We start from the raw sequence: 12,581 nt of genomic DNA, 5'->3' as shown, positions 1-12,581 counted from the left end.
GGGTTAAATTGCCCAACTGCAGAATTTGCTTGAAAAATTGCTTAGCAAAAGTGGCGGTTTTTACCTCCTCAGCCCCTTCAGGCAATCCATCCACCCAGACATTATTTCTTCTCTGCCTGTCTTTGGCATCTTCAGCTCTGTGTTGGTGGGACCTCACCATCTCCTGCAGCTCATGCAGTTGTGAGCCCTGTGAATGTCACGTCCTCCACTTCGGATATCCTGTCTTCTGCTGTGGTTAGTCTGCCTCAGATTTTATCCAAATCATGCCTAATCAGCGTACATTCTGTGGCCAGATGGTCAATTCTTACCATCACTGCCGCATCTATGGCCTCCAGGATGGGTCTTGTGATTGCATCCGAGGCTGCCCTTTGTTCTGTGGATGCCGGAGGGGCATCCTCCTGACCATGTCCCACTGCAGCTGCTGCCTTCTCCGCTTGGCCGGTCTCTTAGTGCCGTTAGTGGATCGCTGAGGAGTCAAGATGACGGCAGTGAGTCCTGGTTCAGGGCCTCGTGCAGAGTGCTTCTGTCTCTGGGATTGCTGGGATGGCTGCCCTTGCTTGCGCTGTTTTTTTTGCATTTCCGGGACATCCTGATCACAGCCCAGTTATGGATCAGCCCAGATAACTGCAGAAAATGCTCCGAAAAGAGAATTATTTCCAGGATGATCAAGGAGCTCCCGAGGAACACTACTTGCCTCTTTCACATCCGGCCACGCCCCCCTCCCCCCACAGTTAGAATCATTCCCTAGGATGCACTTAAACCCTACAGCCCCACCTAGTGGTTAACCCCTTCACTGCCGGTCACATTTACACAGTAATTAATGCATTTTAATTGCACTGATCGCTGTGTAAATGTGAATGGTCCCAAAATTGCGCCAAAAGAGTGCGATCTGTCCACCATAATGCCACAGTTACGATAAAAATTGCTGATCGCCACCATTACTAGTAAAAAAAAAAAAAATAATAAAAATGCCATAAAACTATCCCCTATTTTGTAGATGTTATAACTTTTGCGCAAACCAAACGCTTATTGGGTTTTTTTTTACCAAAAAATATGTAGAAGAATAATTATTGGCCTAAACTGAGAAAAAAGTTTTTTTCTTATATTTTTTGGGGATATTTATTATAGCAGAAAGTAAAAAAACTATGAGTTTTTTCAAAATTGTCGCAATTTTTTTGTTAATAGTGCAAAAAATAAAAACAACAGAGGTGATCAAATACCACCAAAAGAAAGCTCTATTTGTGGGAATAAAAAAAAGACGTAAATTTTGTTTGGGAGCCACGTCGCATGACTGCGCAATTGTCAGTTAAAGCAACGCAGTGCCGAATCGCAAAAAGTGCTCTGGTCTTTGGGCAGCCAAATGGTCCGGGGCTTAAGTGGTTAAGGTTTGACATATTGGGTATCTATTTACTCATTGAAACCTCGGCTTTCATATTTTAGCAAACAATTGGGCAATTTATTGCATTTTCCTACCCCCTAAAGTTAACTTTTAATGTGTTTTTTACTGAAATTTTGTATTTCTTAGACCTTTGTTCTAATATCGTGTGACATAAAAATATTGGAGCTACCACTATTCTATTCTCTAGGGCAGGGGTAGGCAACCTCGGCCCTCCAGCTGTTTTGAAACTATAAGTCCCAGACATTGCAAGTCCCTGACAATCACAGGCATGATGGGATTTGTAGTTTCACCACAGGTGGAGGGCTCAGGTTGCCTACCCCTGCTCTAGGGTGTCTGCTTTCAGAAAAAAAATATATGTTTCGGGGTTTTATGTAATTTTCAGCCCTAAAAACTTCTCTGGCTGTGAAAGGGTTAAAGGACAAGTTCACCTTCGGGAACATGTTACATGTTCCACTCGTAAGATTTGTTAAATAAAAAAAAAAATCACAACTGTCTCCTAACTTTTTTAGCTGCCTCCATAATTTAAAGCAACTTTATCAAGCCCTGGCTTATAGGCTCCGGGGACCCCCTAACCCGCCACATGGACAGAGGGGATGATACTGATTCAACAATCAATTAGCTAGCTGGAGGTGGAGAGGTGATATAGGACTCTTTATTGGGAGTGACAGAAGATGGCAAGTACTTTGGCACGTAAAATAAATCATATGTATTTGACAGTTTACTTGGCGTTCCACTTTACAATAAAAACAGATATAAGTCAGTGTCTTTCAGCTTTCAAAACACCACTGACATATTTATGATTTCAGATGCTGAGATTGCCAGCGCAAGATCAAATGACTGCAATTTTTAAGGAATGAATAGCTGAGATGCATGTCTAGGGAGTGAAAGCACACCAAGCTGTGTACACTAAAAGCATACCTGGCGTGCAGGCTCTCCATATACAGGTGTCTTCTTTCATCGCGTCAGACAGGGCTCAAGTCCTGCGGGAACGCATGGGAACGGAGTTCCTGTACTTTTACCACAACAGGAACTCAGTTCCCATTAGCAGCCTTCCAGACTTTGAATCTATATGTGTCGGGGCTGGCTTAGCTCTTCCTTCTCTGGGCTGCTTGCTCAGCTGTCGGCTAATTGCCAGCTCTCATCTCTCTCCACAGTTACCCCAGCTGTTCCTGATCATGCTCGTCTGACCTGCTGTCCAGCTCACTTCATCTCTGCCTTCGCCTTGGTCACATCACAAGAAACCATCTCCTGTGTTCCTGTTTAACCACTTAACAACCGGCCCATAGCTGAATGACGGCTACAGGGCGGTTGCTTAACTCTCTGGGGCGCGCACTCGAGAGCATCCGTGACCGCCGGGCTCATTGCGGCCGTTTACCACGTGATCGCTCCGTGAAATGACGGAGCGAACACTTGTAAACAAACAACAACATGACATGATGCCGGTACCTCCCTACTCTCTCTGTACCGCTCAGTACGGTGGAGGGGAGAGATTGGTGACAGCAGCGCTATGGGCTGGATCTGTAGTGCTCACAGCGCTGCTTACCGACAATTAACCCCGCAAAGCCCTGCCAATACTCTGCAATGCCCTGCCAATACTCTGCAATACCCAGCAATGACCTGCAAATACTCTGCAATACCCATCAATACTCTGCAATATCCAGCAATGCCCTGCCAATACTCTGCAATGCCCTGCCAATACTCTGCAATACCCAGCAATGCCCTGCCAATACTCTGCAATACCCAGCAATGCCCTGCCAATACTCTGCAATACCCTGCCAATACTCTGCAATACCCAGCAATGCCCTGCCAATACTCTGCAATACCTTGCCAATACTCTGCAATGCCCTGCCAATACTCTGCAATACCCAGCAAAGCCCTGCCAATACTCTGCAATACCCAGCAATGCCCTGCCAATACTCTGCAATACCCTGCCAATATTCTGCAATGCCCTGCCAATACTCTGCAATGCCCTGCCAATACTCTGCCAATACTCTGTAATACCCAGCAATAATCTGCAATAGCCTGCAATACCCTGCCATAAACTGCCATACCCAGCAATACCCTGCCATACCCAGCAATACCCAGCCATACTCGGTGATACCCTGCAATACCCAGCCATACTCTGCAATACCCAGCCATAACCTGCAAAACCCAGCCATACCCGGTGATACTCTGCAATATCCAGCCATACTCAGCCATACTCTGTGATACCCTGCAATACTCGGTGATACCCAGCCATACCCAGCCATGCTTGGCCATGCTCAGCCATTCAGCCAGGAGGAGTAGGAGAATCTATTTTGGGGTGTCATTTTTAATATGTAGGTATGTACATGCTATGTGTTAGAAATATTGTATAAGTGGATAACTTTGTGTTAAAAAAAAATCTTTTAACCACTTCCTGCCCGCCGGCTGTTATATGACGTCCTTGAATTTGTGCGGGGATATCTGAATGCTGCCTGTAGCTACAGGCATCATTCAGATATCAGCTTTTTCAGCCGGCGATTCCCTACATCATAAGAATGATCATAGCGGCTGGCCGCTGCTTGATCGTTCTTACAGGAGGCGAGAGGGGACATCCCCCCTCCCGCCGCCCTCCGGTGCTTCTACCGACTCGCCAATATGATCAAAGCCAGAATAATTTTTTTATTTTTTTTTATTTCAGGCTTCCCAGCCTAGAGGTAAGATGTGGGCTCTTATTGACCCCATATCTCACTGTAAAAAGGACCTGTAATGCCATATTCCTATTACAAGGGATGTTTACATTCCTTGTAATAGGAATAAAAGTGATCAAAAAAAAAAAAAAATTGGGGGAAAAAAGTGTCAAACTAAAATAAATAAAGTAAAATGAACAATACATTTTTTTTTTTTTTTTAAAGCGGACCCTGTCCCCATGCAGAAGCGAACGCATACGTAAGTCAGGCTCACATATGAAAACGGTGTTCAAACCACACATGTGAGGTATCGCTGTGAATGTTACAGCGAGAGCAATAATTTTGGCCCTAGACCTCCTCTGTAACTCAAAACATGTAACCAGTAAAATCTTTTAAAGCATCGCCTATGGGGATTTTTAAGTAGCGACGTTTGCCACCATTCCACGAGTGTGTGTAATTTTGAAGGGTGACACGTTAGGTATCTATTTATTCTGCGTAACTTCATCTTTCACATTATGCATTGGGCTAACTTTACTGTTTTTGTTTTTCCCAAAAAAATGCGTTCGAAAAATTGCTGCACAAATACCGTGCGAGATAAAACGACCACCATTGTATTCTCTAGGGTATAATGTTTTGGGATTCGATGTAATTTTCTAGCAAACAAATTATGATTTTTACATGTAGGAGAGAAATGTCAGAATTGTCCTGGGTGCTCCAGAACTCCTGATGGTGCTCCCTGCATGTTGGGCCTCTGTATGTGGCCACACTGTGTAAAAGTCTCACACATGTGGTATCACCGTACTCGGGAGTAATAGCAGAATGTATTTTGAGGTGTAATTTGTGGTATGCATATGCTGTGTGTGAGAAATAACCTGATAACATGACAATTTTGTGGGGAAAAAAAAGGAAAAAAAATCTTGATTTTGCAAAGAATTGTGGGAAAAAATTACAACTTCAAAAAACTCATCATGCCTCTTACTAAGTAACTTGGAATGTCTTCTTTCCAAAAAGGGGTCATTCGGTACTTTTATGGCATGTTAAGGTCTCAAGAAATGAGATAGGCCGTCAGTACATCAGGTGTGATCAATTTTCACATATTGGCACCATAGTTTGTGGACTCTATAACTTTCACACAGACCAAATAATATACACCAATTTGTACTTATTTTTACCAAAGATATGTAATAAAATACATTATGGCCAAAATTTATGAAGAAAAATTACTAATCTGCTAAATTTTATAACAGAAACAAAGAAAAATTCATTTTTTTCTTTTATAGCACAAAAAATAAAAAACCCAGCAGTGATTAAATACCACCAAAAGAAAGCTCCATTTGTGTGAAAAAAGGACAAAAATTTCATATAGGTACAGTGTTGCATGATTGAGTAATTGTCATTCAAAATGTGAGAGCACCGAAAGCTGAAAATTGGTCTGGTTATTAAGGGGGTTTAAGTGCCCAGTGGTCAAGTGGTTAAAGACTGGCTTGCTGACATCCCTTTTGGCTCCTTATACTGCTTGCTTGCTGTTCCTCTACCTGGATCCCTGACTTCTGGCCTGGCTGACTACTCAATCCGGTTACTGGACTCTGGCTATGCTTTGATTGCGCTTACTCCATTTACCTTTTTATTAATAAACAAGTGTGATTTGATTGTACTTCTGTCTCGTTCTGGTTCATGGTTTCTGACAATATGCTTATCAATGGGCAATATTCAGCTTTTGCATCAATTTTGCATTAACATTTTTTTAAAGTTTCAAATAGTTATTTTTTTAAAATTAAAACAAGCTACATAGTTACATAGTAGGTGAGGTTGAAAAAAGTCCATCAATTCCAACCTATGTGTGTGTGATTATATGTCAGTATTACATTGTATATCCCTGTATGAGGTCGTTCAGGTGCTTATCTAATATTTTCTTGAAACTATCAATGCTCCCCGTTGAGACCAACGCCTGTGGAAGGGAATTCCAAATCCCTCACGCTCTTACAGTAAAGAACCCTCTACGTAGTTTAAGGTTAAACCTCTTTTCTTCTAATTTTAATGAGTGGCCACGAGTCTTGTTAAACTCCCTTTTGCGAAAAAGTTTTATCCCTATTGTGGGGTCACCAGTATGGTATTTGTATATTGAAATCATATCCCCTCTCAAGCGTCTCTTCTCCAGAGAGAATAAGTTCAGTGCTCGCAACCTTTCCTTATAACTAATATCTTCCAGACCCTTTATTAGCTTTATTGCCCTTCTTTGTACTCGCTCCATTTCCAGTACATCCTTCCTGAGGACCGGTGCCCAGAACTGGACAGCATACTCCAGGTGCGGCCGGACCAGAGTCTTGTAGAGCAGGAGAATTATCGTTTTATCTCTAGAGTTGATCCCCTTTTTAATGCATGCCAATATTCTGTTTGCTTTATTAGCAGCAGCTTGGCATTGCATGCCATTACTGAGCCTATCTACTAGGACCCCCAGGTCCTTTTCCATCCTAGATTCCCCCAGAGGTTTTCCCCCCAGTTTATAGATTGCATTCATATTTTTACCACCCAAAAGCATTATTTTACATTTTTCTACACTGAACCTCATTTGCCATGTAGTTGCCCACTCCATTAATTTGTTCATATCTTTTTGCAAGGTTTCCACATCCTGCGGAGAAGTTATTGCCCTGCTTAGCTTAGTATCTTCTGCAAATACAGAGATTGAACTGTTTACCCCATCCTCCAGGTCATTTATGAATAAATTAAACAGGATTGGTCCGAGCACAGTACCCTGGGGTACCCCGCTACCCACCCCTGGCCATTCTGAGTACTCCCCATTTATCACCACCCTCTGAACTCTCCCTTGTAGCCAGGTTTCAATCCATGTACTCACCCTATGGTCCATGCCAACGGACCTTATTTTGTACAGTAAACGTTTATGGAGAACTGTGTCAAATGCTTTTGCAAAATCCAGATACACCACGTCTACTGGCCTTCCTTTATCCAGCTGGCAACTCACCTCCTTATAGAAGGTTAATAGATTGTTTTGGCAAGAACGATTCTTCATAAATCCATGCTGATTACTGCTAACGATACCGTTCTCATTACTAAAATCTTGTATATAGTCCCTTATCCTCCCCTCCCCTTACTTAATATGCTCTTAAAGCAAATCCATCTCTCCTCCATCTTGTTCCTAAGATTTTATCCCAATTTATGCCTTCTAGTCATTTAGGGAAGTTGGCTCTTTTGAAATTCAGTGTCTTTGTATTCCCCTTATGTTTCCCATTTGTGTGATTTTCCCTCCGCCCAGTCTATGTCTGGATAATTAAAATCCCCCATTATGATAACACTTCCCATCCTTGCTGCTAATCCAAATTGTGATTGGAGATCTGTCTCCCCTTCCTCCCTCAGGTTAGGGGGTTTATAGCATACTCCCAGTACCATTTTCCCCTTAGCTTCATCCCTTTGGAGCTCTACCCATAAGGATTCCACCTCCTCCCTAGCTCCCTTAGTGATGTCATCTCTCACATTCACTTGTACATTATTCTTGATATATAGGCATACCCCTCCCCCTTTTTTACCCTCTCTATCCTTGTGATAAAGGGTATACCCTTAAATGTTTGCCAACCAATCATGAGAGCTGTTGAACCAGGTCTCTGGAATTCCCACAAAATCCAAATCCTCCTCGTAGAATAGTATCTCTAGTTCACCCATCTTGTCCGACAGGATCCTGGCATTGGTGAACATGCCACGCAGTTTAGACTGGTCGCATATTATTCTCTTATTGGGTGTTCCAAGATTGCAACTAGGACTTGCTATTATACTTACCTTAGGTTTATGTGCTTTGGTCAACCTACCACTAATGCCCCAATACTACCCTCTGGAATATGTTCCACGCTGACTATCTCTACCTCTGTGCCCTCCCCTCCATCGCCTAGTTTAAAAACCCCACTTTTCAGCCATCTTCATTCCCAGCTGATCTGCCCCCTCCTCATTTAGGGGCAGTCCGTCCCTTCTATAGTACAGGTTATCGACTGAGAAGTCGTCCCAGTCCTCCAGGAACCCAAACCCCTCCTTACTACACCAGCTCTTCAGCCACTTGTTTACTTCCCTTATCTCCCTCTGCCTTTCTGGTGTGGCTCAACGTACCGGTAGTATTCCTGAGAATACTACCTTAGAGGTCCTTTTCCTCAATTTAGCTCCTAAGTCCCTAAAATCGTTCTTTAGGACACTCCATCTGCCTCTGTCATTGGTGCCAACATGCAGCATGACAGCTGGGTCTTCCCCAGCCCCTCCCAGTAATCTGTTCACCCGATCCATGATGTGCCGAACCCGAGCGCCTGGTAGACAACATACTGTTGGGCGCTTCAGGTCTTTGTTACAGATTGGCCTCTCTGTCCTAAGAATTGAGTCCCCTACCACCAGAATCTGTCTGTCCTTTCCCTTCGCTCTCCCCCACCCTCACTGGAGGAGTTCTTCCCCCAGCAGCTAAGAGAGTCACTCAATGGAGCGTGTGCTGCTCCCTGACTGGTTTCACCAATGTCACTAAATGGAGCGTACTTATTGGGATGCTACAGCCCTGGATCGGACTCCCTGGCACTTCCCCCTCTACCCTTCCTGACTGTCACCCATCCACTCTTTGCTAGTGCCTGCACCTCTGTCTCCACCTGCCTCTGTGCTGCCCCCTGTCGTGTACGTTCCTGGCTCTCCTTTAGTATGGAGGGACTTCTCAGTGCTGGCAGTTGCTTCCCCAGATTCAGAACCTGGGCTTCCAGGGAAACAATGTGCTAACATTTTGCACAGCAGTATTCACCCTCGATCGGATGGTCAAGGAACGCATAAATGCCGCAATATGTTCAAGTTGCCTCTCCACACCCACCGGGCATTGTACCTATTAAATTTAATGAGGACTGGGAATTATACCCTGCCTAAATTACCACAACTAGCTTCCTGACACTAATACTCAAGACAATACACAGGTACTCGCAGACCTCCGTGCACTCGCAGACCTCCGTGCACTCACAATACACAAGTACACAATGCACAAGTACTAACGATCCACACACACACTACTCAGACAACACTCAGATACTCACACGACACAGGTACTATGACCCCTGTTATAACCTCCTGTTTTAAACTCTGGTTTTTAACTCACCACTTTAACCAGTTCCACTTGGACAGAGTTCCAGCAGACTCAAACGATGAATAGGCTCACAATGAGTTCTGCACAAGGTTATATAGGCATCAAGCACCTGTGACCAATTAACCACTCCCCTTAATTATTAGGCTGAAGGAAGCAAAGAAAAAAAAAAAGACGTACGAGGGCTCATTGTACAAACTATAATTTTATATGATTTTTAACACTGTGAACACTGTGTATATATTATGTAATTTCTTCTTTTCAATAAATAATACCTATTTTCTCTACTTCTCCATTGTTTCCATACCTTTACAGTCCGATTCGATGTTTCTCCTCTCCAATTTATGGATGTGACATTGTGAGTGCTCCCCTCCCCCTTTTCTCATATTTAACCAAAAAAACTCTTACATAACGGGTGACCCCGCCCCCCTCTGACATCACGGGGAAAGCCATAGGGAAGTCCCCATCAAGTCCCCGTGCGTCAGAGGGGGGTGGGGTCACTGGGTGGCCCTGCCGTCTGTTATATAAGAAGTGTCAAAAGAAGAGAAGCGTCACACAGCGAGAGCCTCCCATGGATGCAGAGCGGCCCAAGAACTAAGCTGGGAAGAAGACGCCCGGAGGCAGATGCCTGACGAGAACACCGGAGCAAGAAAAAGATGGAGGAAGAAATCGAAGGAAGAAGGAAGAAGGAAGGAAGAAGACCTGAAGAAGATGAAAAGAAGAAGACTTTAAATAAAGGAATTGTCAAAACCTGTCTCTTGTCATTTTTAACACTTTTTTGTGAAATGGTAGGGGTACGTTTGTACCCCATTACCATTTCACATGGGGGGAGGGATCTGGGGGTCCCCTTATTAAAGGGGGCTTCCAGATTCCAATAAGCCCCCCACCCGCTGACCCCCACAACCACCGGGCAAGGGTTGTGGGGATAAGGCTCTTGTCCCTATCAACATGGGGACAAGGTGCATTGGGGGGCTACTCCAAAGCACCCTCCCTTTTTCGGTCCGTTGTAGCGCGAGCAGAAGAAGAAGACTCTGTGGGACAGTGTTATTTTTTTTTAATAAAGGACTTGTCCCAAAGTATGTAGTGTATTTTTTTTTACCATTTTCACACACCATTTTTTGTGAAATGGTAGGGGTACATTTGTACCCCATTAACATTTCACATGGGGGGCAGGATCTGGGGGTCCCCTTGTTAAAGGGGGACTCAAGATTCTGATAAGCTCCCCGGCCGCAAACCCCCACAACCACCGGGCAAAGGTTGTGGGGATGAGGCCCTTCTCCCCATCAACACAAGGTGCTTTGGAGGGGTCACTACCCCAAAGCACCCTAACAATGTTGAGGGCATGTGGCCTGGTACGGTTCAGGAGGGGGGGGCGCTCTCTCTTGGATAAGGGTCTGGTATGTATTTTTAGGGGGACCCCCACACCATTTTTTTAAAAATTTGGCGCTGGGTTTCCCTTAAAATTCATATTTTGAGAGGGACCCCAATGCCATTTTCTTTTTTACATTTTGGTGCGGGGTTTCCCTTAATATCCATACCAGACCTGAAGGGCCTGGTATGGAATTTCAGAGGGACACCCAAGCATTTATTTTTCTTAATTTTGGTTCGGGGTTCACCCGTGGGGAAATCCCAATGCCATTTTTATGAACTTTTATGTGTATTGTCGGACCCCACAATTCATTGTAGCTGCGAGTAGTTTTAAATTAGTTTTTTTCCTTTAGAAATGTAATTTTGCTGTCAGACTGTTCTAAAGATGGGAAACATGCGACCCTTTACAGGCATACTATACACACCCCCAGGTACAAAATTTAAAGGAATATTACACTTTTATTGTTTCACTTTAAGCATTATTAAAATCACTGCTCCCGAAAAAACACAGTTTTATAAAACTTTTTTTGCATTGATACATGTCCCCTGGGGCAGGACCCGGGTCCCCAAACACTTTTTATGACAATAACTTGCATATAAGCCTTTAAAATTAGCACTTTTGATTATTCATGTTCAAGTCCCATTGACTTTAACAGTGTTTGCGCGTTCAAACTAATTTTTTGCCTGTTTGCATGTTCTGGTGCGAACCGAACAGGGGGGTGTTCAGCTCATCCCTACTGAAGGCATTCAATGTATTCCCACCCCAACTCAGTGAACAAGCTATACAAAAAGATGACAACCACCCTAATTTATAAGGTGCACATGGAAAGGCAACGCCCATTGCAAGCAAACTAAAGTTTCCCAGCACACTTACACACAATGGCAGCTGAAGGCTGCTGATCTGTTAGACAGAGTCATTTTGGTTTGTTTGCATTCTAGCTGGTGAGTGTGCTGGGATATTTTTGCTGGTTATAAATTGGGGTGGTTGCCATTTTTATGTATAGCTTGTTTGCTGATTTGGGGTGGGGGCATATTGTATGTCCTCACATGTCATTGTACTATTACTGGGGGTCCAATGTGTCCCCATACCATTAAGGAGGGATGGGCTCCCTCCAGGCACACCTGCCCTTCATTTATCCACTGCTATATGTGCTCCGACTTGGAGACTCTCAATAGTATAGAGTTAGGACCGTAGTGTACAGATAAGCCTTGACGTGGGCACTGTGGGTTTCACATATGCCATTCCTGAGCTCCTTCTAAAAATGCTAGGTACCAGACTGCTATGCTGATCCAATGACTTCAATATTTTCCAAATGTTCAGTCACTGAGGAAGAACAAGTATGCAGTCACAAAAGTCATAGAACTTGACACCTGACTTTCAGATATGGAATGGTTAGCGATTCCGCGAACATTTGCATTTCTGGATTAGTCTTTAATCACTCCACATTTGCTGGTAGGGCTTCCTGTACATATCACCTGTAAAGTTGGCAAAATCAGAACTTGAAAAATATTAGACCCCTTTCACACTGAAGGCGTTTTGCAGGCGCTATAGCTTTAAAAATAATGCCTGCAAAACGCCCTAAAACAGCTGCTTCATTCACTCCAGTGTGAAAGCCGGAGGCCTTTCACACTGGAGCGTTGCGCTGGCAGGGCGTCAGAAAAAGTCCTGCCAGCAGCTTCTTTGAAATAAATGGGGCAGCACTGCAATACCAGCGGCGTTTTGCAGGTGGATTTAACCCCTTTTTGGCCGCTAGCGGGGGGTTAAAACCGCCCCGCTAGCGGCCGAATAGCGCCACTAAAACGGAGCTGAAAATAGTGTGAAAGGGGTCAGTGTGAAAGGGGTCTAAGCCCTTGTACACACGGTCGGAGATTCAGACAATCAAATCCGTCGGAGTAATTCCGACGGATTAATTCCGGAAGAGGTCCGGAAGTAATGTTGCATACACACGGTCGGACTAAGTTGTCAGAAAATCCGATTGTACATAACGTGATGACGTTATTTTGTTACGACGGGACTACGTTCAGGCTAGTAGCCAATAGCTTTGGTCTAGGAATTTGA

The sequence above is a fragment of the Lithobates pipiens genome, unplaced genomic scaffold, assembly GCF_037356315.1.
Source record: "Lithobates pipiens isolate NorthernLeopardFrog02 unplaced genomic scaffold, aLitPip1_a1.2 Scaffold_1, whole genome shotgun sequence".
In the NCBI taxonomy this organism is placed as follows: domain Eukaryota; kingdom Metazoa; phylum Chordata; class Amphibia; order Anura; family Ranidae; genus Lithobates; species Lithobates pipiens.
Note: the sequence above shows the minus strand (reverse complement) of the source record.